At 49.2% G+C, this 15,330-nt stretch overlaps 1 pseudogene across 1 annotated transcript in view; it reads left to right on the top strand.

Moving 5' to 3' along the window:
• Positions 1-2,660: 2,660 nt before the first annotated feature.
• The window catches only part of LOC144122051 (amine sulfotransferase-like), a 28,853-nt pseudogene continuing 16,183 nt past the window's right edge, over positions 2,661-15,330 (top strand). The window contains exon 1 of the transcript XR_013312787.1: positions 2,661-2,781. The product of XR_013312787.1 is annotated as an amine sulfotransferase-like (transcript). The remainder of the gene's footprint in view (positions 2,782-15,330) is intronic.

Here is a 15,330-nt window from a genome sequence, read left to right as displayed (position 1 = left end):
TCGCTCAACGGCTGTATTTCACGACGCGTACGCACCTCTGCGCCGCAGATTCTCGGGTCAAGGCACGCACATCGGCGTTTTTTGAACTTGGCGCAAGTAGCAGACGAAAGTACCTATTGTTGTCATAATTTTTTCTTTCTTTTCCAACTTCATCATCAGATTCTGCGTTAACGTACCTTGGCACCACCCCGATGTACGCGACAAGGGTGCGCCCATCTCTGGGCGGATCGGCGAATGTCGAGAATAGGGCCCCTGTAAAAGTGCTCGAGCGATTTGAAGCCACACCACTTCAACGCTTTTTGGAGATAAGCAAATCGCAACGTGTTTTCTGCGCCCGCGTGAGCCCCGGCCAGTAGAGAAAAGTCGCGAAACAGTTAAGCGAGCGCACTCGCCCCGCCGGTTAGATGCAAGCGAAAGAACGAGGTGAGTAGTCAAATCGAGCTGCGCTCCAGCTATCGTCAGCCACCGCAAGCATACCAAGATATCTCGGCAACAGCGCACAACACTTCGCGATGCTGGCGTCAGTCCAAGCCGTTCTCGGCCACGCTTTCTGTCATTCGTGTTAAGCGTGCTGACGACTGCACTTACATCCTGGCACAGCCGAACTAAGCGCCGAGTTTTGCGCGGATAAATGGTGTGGACCGCGACGCTGACCAGGACTCCTCGCAGCAGCAGTAAAATGGCACCAGTTAATTATGGCAAGGGCTTCCAGTTTTGTGCGAAGTGTGGGAAATTTTAAGCTCGTTTTAAGAAAAGAAGGGGACGTTCACGTGCATTTATTTAAATATATTTACAACTCTTTACAGCAATAGCATATACAATACTTTGCATGTGTCTGCCGCTATATATATTACAACTCCGTGTTTGTAGCCATTTACATTTCTAAAATTAGGGTATTTTCTTGTATTGACACGTATTTACAGACATAAGAAAAATGCATTGTAGCGAAACCACATTTGTATGCGCGAGGATGACAAAGCATCTCGTGCGCAGCGGAACATAACAGTGAACGAAAGCACACCTAACGCCCGTGTGGACAACCACTTCGTATGCCGTCGTGTGTTTGATCGCCATCTCCTGCGGCCTGAAGCGACAACGACGGTAGAATAGACGCTGTTGCTGCGCCGAAGGATCGCTGCCTTGTGGTTCGTCCTTTACGTAAGATGGCTGCGCTTGAAGACGTGCTGAAGCAAATTTTATTTCGATTTTGTCTGCCTCTTTTCCTTCAAGCTTTTTTTATTTTGCATCGTTTTATTAGTGCCCAGTTGTAGTGAAGACCAGGCAGAACGTCCGAAATGCTTCGGCATCATCTGCTGCGCCATGCATTTGCGACTGGAGGTCTTTTCGCTTCTTAAAACAATCGTAGCTGCAGTCTGCCACGCACAGAGAAAAATCCTTCGCTACTTGCCGTAACGATGACAGCCTAACCTGAGAATAGTAAAGTAGAGCTACGACTTGAAAGCTACTGCTGCTTGAAAGTTTCGAAAAATGCCTTCTCGGGAAGATATATCATTGCTTGTTTATTTCATTCTCCCATTTTCCTTAATCAACATGATTGAATCGCAAATCACTAGAGTAAAACGTATTACTAACTACCTTTACCTTCTGATTTCACATTTCTGCCAAGCAGTTTGAGTACTTCTCCCGGAATGTTTCAGCGTTGTAGCTAGAAGACAAACATGATTCGAACAAGTCGCCACAGTCTTTCGATACAATGACAACGCCGCTGCACCGCACTATCTGTGGCTCCTTTTAAAACCAGCCGCTGCAGCGGCTCCACGGTGAGCAGCGCCACGAGCCGCCCTCTCTATGAGGCGTCCATACCTTACAGGCAGCCTGATGATCATGAGAGATGCATGGCGCCGCCTCACCAAGAAAGAACGTTTAAAGAATTGTCTTTGTCCGCTTTTAGTCGTCAGGCGCCAGTCAGATGGCACTCTCCCTCACAAACGCAGAGCAGGCGCGAAGGCTAGCCGACGGTGGAGAGTAGGAAAGGAGGCTAGGAGAGGGTGTTGGACGGTCAGATCGGCCGTACTCGGCGGGCATTGTAGAAATACAGGAAGCTCTAGCCCAGGCATAAGAGCAGCTCCCATTGTGACACGACGCAAAACTTTAATACTCTTTTAAATGATATTACGGAAATCGTTGGACGCCTCGTCGCTTGGACGACAGCATGGTTATGGGCAGATCATTCGCCTATGGTGTGGTTTATGGGGGTATAACGTCCCGAAGCGACTCAGGCTATGAGAGAGGCCGTAGTGAAGGGTTCTGGAAATTTTGGCCGCCTGTGGTTCTTTAACGTGCCCTAACATTGCATAGTCCACGGGCCTCCAGAATTTCGCCTCTATCGAAATTCGACCGCGGCGGCCGGGATCAAACACGCGTCTTTGGGGTCAGCAGCCGAGCTCCATAACCACTGAGCCACCTCGGAGGTTGCATTCGCCTATCATTCAAACTACTTAGCTGGCTGACTTGCTCCAGCAACCAATCGACAACGTAGCGGCTTGCTGGGTCACTGGTAAGCAACTGCATCCGGCGGCGTCTTGTATCCGTACCACTGCCAATCGCGGCCACCCTCAACTGAGAGGGCGCGAAGCACCGCCGAGATAAACCGCAGATAGCGCGTACATCTACCTGGATGTACATGCGTACTAGAAAGAGTGGGGCGTTGGTCGCCTATCGCGTCACAAACAACTCTGGCTGCTGGGTATTAGTTGCCCAACATCGGAGACGGTGGAATCGGCCAGCGCAATACAAATTGCTTGGAGCCACCCCAAATCGGTATGTTTTCCTCTATTATTCGTCCACGTTTGCTTTGCTTTTATTCTTCCGCAGATTGCGATAATGAAGTAGGCGCCGTTGCTTTCTGGCGACCAGTGTGCATTCTCTAGACGTGTGATGCATTTCTAGCGTACATCTGTGAAGACCGAATCTTCGGCTTCGTAACTTTCTAACCTAGTGTTCATTAAGCCTACACACAAGTTAACTCAAGAAGTCTAAGTTAGTATCAGAAATGTAAATTTCTTGTTCAAGAGTGATTTAATTTCGTTTAGTCGGCCCCTGCAAAGCGCTTGTTTGATTCAGATTTATAAATTATCGGAAGGAATTTAACTGTGGTCGTGTATGCTGTGCAAGTTGCAGCTGGTATCTAAGTGCCGTTGGCACCTTACAGGAGGCTTTGACCTTGCATTGCCCCAAACTTTCTCTTCAAAAAAAACATTCAAACCAATTCAAAATTATTATCACAAGTAAAATATACTGCCGTTTCAAGAAATTAGATCAGGGCTTCCTTATTTGAAGCCTGTGACGGCGGAAATGTGCGTCAATCTACTTAGTTCCATTGGGGTTTTATAGAGGAAAAGCCGTATATGCGTCAAGAAACTTTTAGAATTGCTGAAATGGAAGCTATACATATGATTGTCTAGCAACAAGACGTTCAAAGACAGACGGTAGAGTAGGCTAAAATAATTTTTGTGTTTTCTTTTTTGCACTCAAAAACGATATATATACCGAGAACCAAGGAGCGAATAATGCGATTGCCGGAAAACCTTATAATCGGGTTACTGCAAAACGCTGTATAAAAATAGCGTATGATATGGCACGCACACACTTTGGGCATCTTTATTTAAATAGCAGGCAGTACGTAACTTTGCTGTTCACATCATGGGTTAGCTTAACCTATGCGAACAGAAATGCGGAAACAACCAAAGATTCAATTCTGCGTTCTAATGTCAGAATGGAGCGTTTTGTCTCACTTTAACGGAGGGAAATCGCAAAACTCAACAGCAGGCAGTTCAATAAGGTTGTGTATTCTTCGGGCTCTTTCCAGGTGAATTAGGGCAAAACGCTGAAGCGAGATTTGTGAGAAATGATTGCGGCGAAAAATATAACAAGATCAAATAATTTGCTATAGATGGAATTTTGTTCCTTTCAGACTGCTTCGCCAATTTAGTGACTAGGACCCAAGTACGCTGAACTGAAAAGCTTGTGTTCTCAATCCTGAAAAGTCTCAAACAGTGTTGCCTGCAAGCACACTGGGAAACAGGCTCTCCCTTAGCAACTCAATATCATTCGTGATATATTATCGCTCAGTACTATCAGCCTCTTGATAGCGCAAACATGATTTGTTCAAAATACTTAAGGAGGAAAGGCTTTCAGCAAAAATGTTAGCATTTCTCAATGTTTTACGCCAAATTTTTACGCATTTTATAAATAATTTTAATGACTACTATAAAAAATTCCACTATTACATCTCGAAAACATATTTTCTAAAGCGTATATTCTATTTCAATATTGGGAAAAGCTACAGTGTTAAGAAGGCTGGTTTAGCACTAATTGTTTGCAGCTGGCGTGCTGAATGTCAAGACAATCTTAGAATTTTTTTTCGGAAACCACAAATTTTGGTTTTGAATGTTTGTGAAGCAGTGTCGGTTTACCTATTTACAGTGAGCGGAAAGTTTCATACTACAAATTTGAAATTTATAAATTAAAAAAAAACTCAGAATATCTTCCTCCGTATTACAGCCCTAGCAGGCCAACAAAACAAATGTCGTATAATTATGCACAACAGTCATGATGAAACGTGCTCCGCAAGGTGAATACCTGGGCAGAAAGTTGCAACGCAGAAGATCCATTGTTTCAGCGTTTCCCCGCAATTCACAGGCGCCGCGGTTAATGAAACAATTTTCTTCGAGGCCTTATAGGCCGATTTATCAACGAGACTTCAGGACACCATGACTAACAAGGCATGCCAGCGGCTACAATAATAATCAAAAATATTCATTTTTCTTTCAACTTTAAAAGCCGCGTGACCATTTAAGAAAACAAGCTTGTCGGACTCGCCCTAATACTGCACTGTAACTAGGTGATTACAAATAATACCATGCAATGGTCACTACTAGCCCAAGCTCTGGATTTATCTAATAACTTTACATGTCTATGCCTGATGATTGGAAAGAAGGGCGCTACCAATATTTTTCCCGTAAATAATAAATATATTGGGAAGCACACAAATTCTTAAGAATGAAAATGTGGACTTTCGTGCGTCGGTGCAAGTCATTTCTTTTAATTCGGTTACAAATGACGGAAGATATATGAGGGGAGACATGAAACATTTAACATGAAATTGATAATGGCGACAAAATGCGCTTTGTTAGTTTAGAAGCTTGCGAGATATTTATGTTTTGCACCAGAGGGATGGAAAATTTCTCTTGCTAAAATGCGAGGTTTTAATCCTAAAGACGAAAAAGATATCACCACGAGCATTTAACGGTGCACTCTACACAAACGAGTAGGCTAGCCAGTAAATATTCACCGACACATCTATCACGTAACAAGATATATTATTATGGAAACGGCAATAAGCTACAGAACAAAAAAAATTTGAATTCGACTTAAACAGCACATATACCTATAATTATTCTGTCCTGATATTCTACATGGTATCGGTATTCTGGAGCGTTTAATACATGTTGCATAATACTTCTGGAATAGTAGGTACAGTACCTCGTGAAGAGACCATTTTTCGCACACACAGCTGTTTCGATGTTGTTTCTCATAAATCACATAAAACATGTAGTTAGAAATGGACATGTAAATGGGTTTCTTGAAAACGAAGTCAACAAATGAGAAGGAAAGTTCAGGCTCTTTCAAAGGGTTTAGACAAAAGGACTTGTCTTTACTTGCAGTCACATGCCTATAGGTATTTATAGCAATAAAGAATTAGTAATTACTGTAGAAAGCGTCCAGGTAATCTGCACAATTTCACGGTTTTACATTTCTTTGTAACATATGTAGTCTTGCAGCACTGATGTTTTTGGCTAATCTTGGAGGATCATTTATCCACTGGTATATATTTTTACAGAAAAGAAAATACAATTTATCAACATAAAATCTCACGCAATAGTTTCTCATGATGATTAAAAATTGTCGTTATTTTTATGTCATGTGCAGGCACGCTTCACTTTCGAAACATACATCAACGCTACACAGATGCACATATATACCCCTTTGCAAGGCACGGTATACAATTTAAGCGTGAAAACGCTATTTCTAGAACGTCTATAAAATACTGGCTTTTGTTCTTTTAATGGCGTAGTGAATGATTGACTATATTTTTATATCTTTTATGTTATTTTTATGATTTATATTTCGCAGCAGCACAAATGGTGCGACGATTTAAAGCAGCGGCTGAGCCACCGTGTGCAGTAATACATTCATATACTTTTTTATACTTATTGCAAGGGCACAGCAAGCGGAAATAGTCATTCAAGCAGAAAACTATGTACATATTGTCGGAACTTGAGTAAGCCTTCATTATTTTAAGCGTGTCAGTCTACCTTATAAGTATATAACTTCTTGTCCAAAGTGCCTTCTTACAAATATATATATATATATATATATATATATATATATATATATATATATATATATATATATATATATATATATATATATATATATATATATATATATATAGTAGTAGCAAACAGAGGACGTACTTGACTGCTTGAAATAATATAGAGTGAACTATACGCTTCGTTTAAGGAAACATTTTTATTTTACTCGACGTTTCGATCGGAGGACAATATAAATAGTCGCTTTGGGACTTTAATCCCAATAATATATATATATATATATATATATATATATATACCCACTGATAAGCACAACACATAAAAAACATTCCCCTATGCGCCTTGGTTTCGGTGACTGTTGGCTCCCTTCATAGGTTTGTCAAACGGGCCCCTCATTTCCTTTAACTTATATGCAAATATATATATATATATATATATATATATATATATATATATATATATATATATATATATATATATACTGTGCTGTGCTCACGTACTGTCACGTACTGTGAGCACACGTGAGGTCACGTATTGTGAGCACAGTACGTGACTCTCGTCTTCATCTGTGAATATTCATCACCATCTCTCATCATCTCGCATTCGCCGCCCGTACAGCCGACTGTCGCCTTATTATCCCAGCGGCCCGCAATGTACCCAGCGGTTTGGCGGCCGCCTTCGCCTCGCCCTATCTGCTACTACTGCGGAATTCGTGGACATGTTGCCCGCGTTTGTCGTCGGCGTCAGCGCGACGAGCGTAACCAGTTTGGTGCCGTTCGCAACGACGAAACCTACTCATCGAGTGGTTACCGCCCTACTTTTGCCTCCAATACTCATCACGACGACACATACTCATCGTTTCCTTACCGGCCAACGTTTCACCCCAACGATCCTCCCGCTTCTTCTCTCTATCGACCTCTCCCGACCGCTCGCCGATTGTCCGCTCGTCGCGCCGCCGCTCCCCGTCACCGTTCCGGCGCTCTTCATCGCCTCTACGTCCAGCCTCTCATGCACGTGGTCGCTATACGGAAAACTAAATTGTGCAGTTTCCGGAGGTAAAGCTGCACCACTCGCCCACCCTTCAATTCCTCCTACTCTGGAAGTTGCTGACTCCGACCCTTCTGACGCTCCTGCAATTCCTTCTCATCACTTGATCAACACCGCGGACCATGTGCTTTATCCCGGCCCCGAAGATGTCATCTCAGTTGCTTCTGCTTACGTACATGCTGGGGACGTTTTCGCCACAGCCGTGCCCCGTCTTCTCTCCAGGGGCATTCTCCTCGTCGCATCCCTTCTTCGCTTCGTGAATAGGACTGCCCTTCTGACTGCGCTCAATACTACGTCGGAGCCCATTCTTCGGCGCGCTGGTACTAAAGTGGCTTCTGTGTCTACCATTCAACCTGTCACCGTTCTTTCCTCGCCACCATCCAGCTTCGCCATTTCGTTCCTTCCTTCTTCTCCGGCAGCTATTTCCGCCACTATCAGCGACGATCTCACGCCTGCTCAAAAAGCAGAATTGCTTGCCCTCTTGAACAAACATGCTGCTTCTTTCAATACCCAGTCGAAAATATTTGGCCAAACATCGGCGGCTACGCATCGCATCCACACTGACGGTTCGCGCAACATTCGCCGCCGCCCGTATCGTGTGTCTTCTAGTGAACGAAAAATTATTCAAGATAATGTCACCGACATGCTCAAGCGCCGCATCATGCGACCTTCTTCAAGTCCTTGGTCCTCACCAGTCGTGCTGGTACAAACTTAGGATGGTTCCGTACGCTTTTGTGTCGACTATCTCGCCCTCAATAAGATTACTCGAAAGGATGTTTATCCACTTCCCCGGATTGACGACGCCCTCGACTGTCTCCAAGGTGCTCAATTTTTCTATAGTCTTGACCTCCGATCCGGCTACTGGCAAATCCCCATGCATGAAGAGGACAAAGCGAAGACAGCTTTCGCCACGCCAGATGGCTTATATAAATTTAACGTTATGCCGTTAGGCTTGTGCAGTGCTCCGGCCACGTTCGAACGCATGATTGACACCGTACTCCGCGGGGCTGAAATGGAAAACTTGCCTCTGCTACCTGGACGACATCGTAATTTTCTCCTCGACTTTTTCTGAGCACCTCGCCCGCCCAGATGAAGTTCTAAGTGCTCTTTCCGCGGCCTGACTTCAGTTAAACACAAAGAAGTGTTGCTTTGCTTCCACTTCTATCAAAGTTCTTGGACACGTCGTTTGTCGCAGAGGCATAATACCAGATCCTGATAAAGTTGCTGCAGTACTGCATTTTCCCCGCCCCACACGGATTAAAGACCTGCGCAGTTTTCTAGGACTCGCCTCATACTTTCGTCGTTTCATCCGAGGTTTCGCATCCATCGCCGCGCCTTTGCATCAGCTTCTTGGAGTCAGCACGCCCTTCATTTGGTCTGAGGCCTGCGAGGCCACCTTTACTTCTCTAAAGCAGGCTCTCACATCTGATCCGATACTGGCTCATTTTGATGACAGCGCTACAACGATTTTGCACACTGACGCCAGTGGACACGGCATTGGTGCCGTTCTTCTGCAGCGCCAGCAATCTTCAACTGAGCGCGTGATTGCTTACGCAAGTCGTACCCTGACTGCAGCGGAGCAGAACTACACGATCACTGAACAAGGGTGTCTTGCAGTTGTCTGGGCCATTCAGAAATTTCGCCCCTATTTGTACGGTCGCCAGTTCACCATTGTAACTGACCATCATGCGCTGTGCTGGTTGTCGTCACAGAAGAACTTGTCTGGGCGCCTCGTCCGCTGGATTCTCCGCCTCCAGGAGTATGATTTCACAGTCACCTACAAATCGGGAAAAAAAAAACACATAGACGCCGATGTGCTCTCTCGTTGCCCCCTCGCCTCCGCAGAACCTCTGTGCTCTCCTCCTGTTGCTTCATCGCTCCCAACTACTAATTCCTTCGCTACCCACGCCTCGACGGCCGCAGCCATTGATCTGGTGCCCGCTCCCGCTCTCGGCGATCTCGCTTCAGCACAGCGGGCCGACCCTTACTTCCGGACTCTCATTGAACGCCTGAGTGGTTCTATGCGGCCTCCAAATGCCCGCCTCCGACGCCAACTCAACTGTTTCAAGCTGGTTGATGGCACCCTCCTTTGGCACAATCATAGCCCTCTGGGTCACACCTGGGTGCCTGTCATTCCCCATTCTCTTCGCCGTGAGGTTTTGCAGGCGCTTCATGACGACCCCGTGGCCGGCCACTTAGGATTCCGGAAAACATATTACCGTATAAAGCGCCGTTTCTTTTGGCCTGGTCTCTCCACCTCTGTCGCCAAATATATTGCATCTTGCATCCCTTGCCAACGCCGCAAACGCTCCACGTCTCCTCCTGCTGAGGATTCGCTCGGCGTTCGCACGGGGAGTCAGACGTGCTGGTCGTCGGCTTCGGCGATTTTCAGCCGGAGCAGCGGAAGTTTCCGCCTGACCCTAGCAAGATCATCCCCAACATGCGCCGAAAGTTGTCGGGAACATCTGGACACCAGTTTTTTCCAAGGTGGGCCCGGTTAAACCCCCTTTTCGGGCAACACATGGCCCGATCGGGCCGGTGGCGCGGCTAGGCCTAACGGCCGAACCGGTACCCGGCACATCGGGGCCTCTGGCCACTGACGCCAGTATGGCTGCTACGCAAATCTCCTGCCGAGGCTACGACCCCGAGAACATGCACTGGACAACGGTTCACCCAGCGGAAACCGCAGGCCCAGTTTCGGCAACGGTTACCCCAGCGGCAACCGGAGGCCCAGATTCGGCAAGATTTCGCAGCGCCGCGTTGAACGCCGCAGTGCTGCGCCGAGCGCAAGACCAAGCCTTAAAGCCGGCGTCCGTAGACGCGGCCGGCGTTCACGCCGGAAACCAGCAGTCACCCGCCCCGCGCGCGGCGGGCCGCAGTCGGCGACTGCTCACGAAGTGGAAACCGCCTGTTATTCCCAAGCCTGTTCCAGACGACTACGTCGTCGTCATCAAGCCCCGGACCCGCGTCTCGTTGTACGAGACTTTCCAGGAGACCGGCTACGGCCGGGCGTTCACGGCTCTCCTGGGCGCGCAACCCGCAACAGATCTTACCATAATACCGGTAAGAGAACAAAACCTCATTATTGTTCACACTGCGAAACCTGAGCTAGCCGACCGTATCATCGGCGAATTTGAACTTAATGGACCCGACGGGAAGGTCCCCCTTGTGGGGCACCTGCGCCAAGACGACAAGGACGTCTGCTACGGCGTCATTACCGTCCGTAACTCTGAAACTACGGACTCGCTCCGTACTAGGCTCCAATGGCGCTTCGGCACCATCGTGGAAGTGCGAAAATTTGGGACATCCAACAAAGCGAGACTGACTTTCGCCGGAACAGAGAAGCCACGTTTCGTGCACTATGACTCGGAGCTTGTACAAGTTAGGCCTTACCAGCGAACCATTCCAGCCTGCCGACATTGCGGTGTGGTCGGCCACCGCGTGGACGCCTGCCCCGGCCAGAGGCTGGACCGGTGCGGCCTGTGCGGACAGCAGGCTCTACTCGTTGAGGGGGAGCGGGCCCCTCACCAGTGCAACCCAAAGTGTTCAGTGTGCGGCGCGGCCCATGCCACGGGGGGCCCAGCGTGTACTGCTAAATATCGCGCTATCCAGCCCACGCAGGCCGAGCGCGGGCGTAAATCGAAGCGAAACCGACGCAAGCGTGGCGAGCGTCGCCCGGACAAGCTGGAGGCAAAGGCTGCCGACCAAGCCATGGACCAGCCTGTGAATTCCTCTACTGGGAGCCAAGGGAAACCTCCAGCTGCGCCACCGCCGCCTCAAGCCGGTGCAGCGAAGCCCCTCGGACCTCCACAAAACGGCGGCTCCAAGACGTGGGCAACCGTTGTCAAGCAACACTCCCAGGTGAGCGGCGCCGGCAGGGCAGCTTCTCCCTTCGCTCCCCCTTCCCAATCCCAACAACGGCCAATCTCTGCCGAACAAAAAGAAATATCTGCTCTCCGCGAGCAGGTTGCAAATTTTCAAAAGCGCCTCGCAATAGCGGAGGCCCGCCAAAATTCCCCCAACCACACCTCTGCCTCACCCGCAGCAGAGGCAATGGAAAGCGACGCAACCCCTTCAGGACAGGCTGCGCATGCCCTCACGGCACTCGAGGCGAGAGTGAGCGCGCTCGAAACTCAAGTTAACAACAGAATATCCGCATTGGAAACGCAAATCAATGCCACACTTACGGCGGCACTCAACAAAATTAGCCACCTTGCGGCATCTATCCCGAACCTCATAACCGCTCAGTTCGCTCAACTCACCCGCGCTCCCAAGCGCGCTGGCCCGCTCAAAACCTCCGCAGGCCGGCAGCTCAAAGCGTCTAGGCGTCGAATCGCCGGAGAACAAGACGAGGTCCCCTGTGCCATCCTCAGTATAGAGAACGCTCCTCTCTTTGGAGCCACTGGCTCTCAAGCGTCCTCTCTCCTAACTCAGAACTCTACCCTTGATCATGGCGGGCGCCCCTAGAAATAGGAAGCATCCGCGAAGCAATTCGATCCCTATTCAAATTGTACAGTGGAACTGTCGCGGATTCAAGGCACGCACAAAGCGAGCCGATCTACGCCTTTTCCTTACAACGTTCCCAGAATTACCTGCTGTGGTGGCACTTCAGGAGCCAGGAAATGGCGCCACCCTTGCCAGTTACACGGTGTACCAGCAGGATGCGCATAGCTGCCTCTGCGTACATAAAAATTACACGGCCTCCCAGGTTGACCTGGATCTTAGCGCTACTTTCTCCTATGTAATGGTGACGATCCTTCCGCTACGCAAACAGGACCCCCCATTGCACATACTCAACATTTACTGTCCCCCAAAGCTACCAAATGTTACATTCGCAGATATCTTCAGCCGGGCTTTGAAGGTCGCGAATCGGGATCCCCTCATAATCGTTGGGGACGTTAATGCTCCCAGCACCTTATGGGGGTACACACGTGAAGAGAAACGCGGACGCAAGTTGGCGGAGCTTGTTTCCACACTGGGCCTTACTCTCCACACGGATCCCGCGCAACCCACTCGCATAGGTAACTCCGTTACACGCGATACGTGTCCGGACCTCACCTTTACGAAAATATTCGCTATGCAGATTGGAGGAACACCGAGGAATCCCTCGGTAGTGACCACTGCATAATTACCACTACAATCCATACCAAGCCACTCACAAGACCACAGGCCAATGCAAAACTACCCGACTGGACCAAATTTAGGAACAGTTACACCAATCCTCAATCGATAATGGACCAAGGATACTCAACGTGGTCCCAACACCTAGTATCCCACTTGAAATCAGTCGAGCAAAATGTTCAACTCTCAGAGGCGAGCCCGGCGGTGGATAACCACCTCCTCCACCTCTGGGAGGCACGACACAGCCTAGTCCGCCGCTGGCGTCGTCAAAAACACAATCGGAAACTCAAAATTCGAATTGCGGATATCACCCAACAGGCGGCACAATACGCGGCCCAACTCGCCGACTCCAATTGGGTGCACCGATGCAACACTGCAGCTCGGCAAATGTCGAGTCGGAGTACGTGGCGCCTCTTCCGCGCTCTTATTGATCCGGCACAAACCCGTACTGAGACACAAAAACAGCTTCAAAGGGCTATACATAACTTCACTGGAGACACGGCCAAACTGGCCGATGCGCTCCGCGACCAATATTTGAGTATACACCAGGATCCCCGTGGTCAGGCGTACTCGTATGCAGGTTCCGAGAACGCGGATTTGGATCAACCGTTCCAGCTTCATGACCTAAAAGCGGCCCTGACTAAAATGAAGCGAGGTAAAGCACCAGGCCGGGACAAGGTGACGGTAAAGCTTATTGCCAACCTCCCAGATCCCGCCTACGAAACTCTCCTCGATTACTTCAACACTATCTGGATTGGAGGCACACCACTCCCCATAGATTGGAAAACGGCACTAGTAACTTTCATTCCCAAGCCAGGTAAAGCCATTAACACCGACAACCTCCGGCCCATCTCCCTCACTTCGTGTGTGGGGAAGCTGATAGAGACTATGGTCCGCGACAGATTGTCGGCTTTCCTGGAACAACAAAACATTTTCGCAGACACCATGTACGGTTTCCGCCCACACCGGTCCGCACAAGATGTCCTGTTGCAACTTCACAAGGAGATTCTCGACCCCGTCGAGCACCCCAGCAATGATAAAGTAGTCGTCGCACTTGACCTGCGGGGGGCTTTCGACAATGTGACCCACGAGATCATCCTATCCCACTTGTCGCAAACACATTGTGGGCGCAATACTTTCAATTATATCAAACAATTCCTTACAGATCGCCAATCCTATATCCGGCTACAAGACACAGAATATGGCCCATATCAACTTGGTACACGAGGGACCCCACAGGGAGCTGTCCTCTCGCCATTACTATTTAATCTGGCCATGATGAAGCTCCCTACCCAGCTGGCGGAGGTCGCCGGTGTGCAGCACGCTCTGTATGCGGACGACATCACCCTCTGGGCAACACAACAATCGGTCGGAGACATCGAGACCAACCTGCAACAAGCGGCAGCTATAGTGGACGAATACGCTCGTCGCTGTGGTCTTGAATGCTCCCCGAGCAAATCTGAATTTGTGCACATACGCCCCAACTCAAAGTGCACAACCAAAATTGCCCTTTCCCTACTTAGCGGACCGATACCTGAACACGCGGAGATCCGGGTACTGGGGCTTTTCATTCATCATAGGCGCAAGATAGACACTACCCTAAACAAGTTACGTAAGGTGGGGGACCAGGTGGGTCGGATGCTCCGCCGGGTGTCCAATAAAAAGGGGGGCCTACGATGCAAAGATGCCCTGCGGCTGGCCAATGCATTCGTGACAGCCGGATTTTATATTCGGCTCCCTACCTCCACCTACGCAAATGCGATGAGAATGCCTTAGAGGTAGTTCTCCGCAAGATTTATAAGAGAGCGCTCGACCTCCCCATAACGACGTCCAACAAGCGTCTCCTCGGTCTGGGGATGACCAACACCTTTGGGGAGTTACGAGAAGCTCATCTTAACAATCAATACTTGCGCCTAAGCAAAACACCTGCGGGGAGCCGCCTTCTAACCCGCTTACACATTTCCTACGCAACACATACAGAAGAACGGGTCCGCATCCCTGAAGCCTGGCGCTTTGCACTCCAGGTGCGACCCCTTCCGAAGAACATGACTGCAGACACCCATGATGGTCGCCGTCTCGCGCGGGCGGAGGCTATTTCTCAACAATATGGCCACAAGCCAGGTGTCTTCTATGTGGATGCGGCCGGCCCGCACCATGGGGGTTGGTACACGGCGGCCGTCATCCACCAAAACACTACAGTTCAGGGCCTTACTTTCCGTGCCCCAAACATTACATTTGCGGAAGAGATCGCCATTGCACTGGCCGCCGCAGATCCAGAGTCCCGAGTCATTATTACGGACTCCAGGGGCGCCTGCCGCAATATTGAGCAAGGGTACATTCCAGACCGTGCTTTCAAAATTCTCCACGCATGCGATTACACAGGGTTTCCGACCCATCGTACCATCGTGTGGGCTCCGGCTCATGCGGGTCTTGAGGGGAACGAGGCAGCCGACGCTGCCGCCCGCGCGCTTACTCACCGGGCGTCGCCTCATCCGCAGCCTGATCCGGAATTCAATTTCAATCCGGCCATCACCTTTAAAGAGATCACCTCTCTTTATCAAAATTTTCATGGTCTCTATCCCCCTCCCTGTAAAGGCCTCACCAGGGTGGAGGAGCGCTGGCTTCTCCGCCTCTATACCAATACTGTACTGTGCCCGGCAGTACTTAAGCACTTCAATTCTTCTTTCTCGGGCGCGTGCCCACACTGTGAGGAGGAGTTTTCGGACACCTACCACATGGTGTGGGCATGCCCTTCCAATCCTGCCTACCCACCCCACCTCCACCCCACTCGAGAGGCCTGGGAAGC

The sequence above is a fragment of the Amblyomma americanum genome, chromosome 2, assembly GCF_052857255.1.
Source record: "Amblyomma americanum isolate KBUSLIRL-KWMA chromosome 2, ASM5285725v1, whole genome shotgun sequence".
Lineage (NCBI taxonomy): Eukaryota > Metazoa > Arthropoda > Arachnida > Ixodida > Ixodidae > Amblyomma > Amblyomma americanum.
Note: the sequence above shows the minus strand (reverse complement) of the source record. Positions and strands in the feature narration are given on the sequence as shown.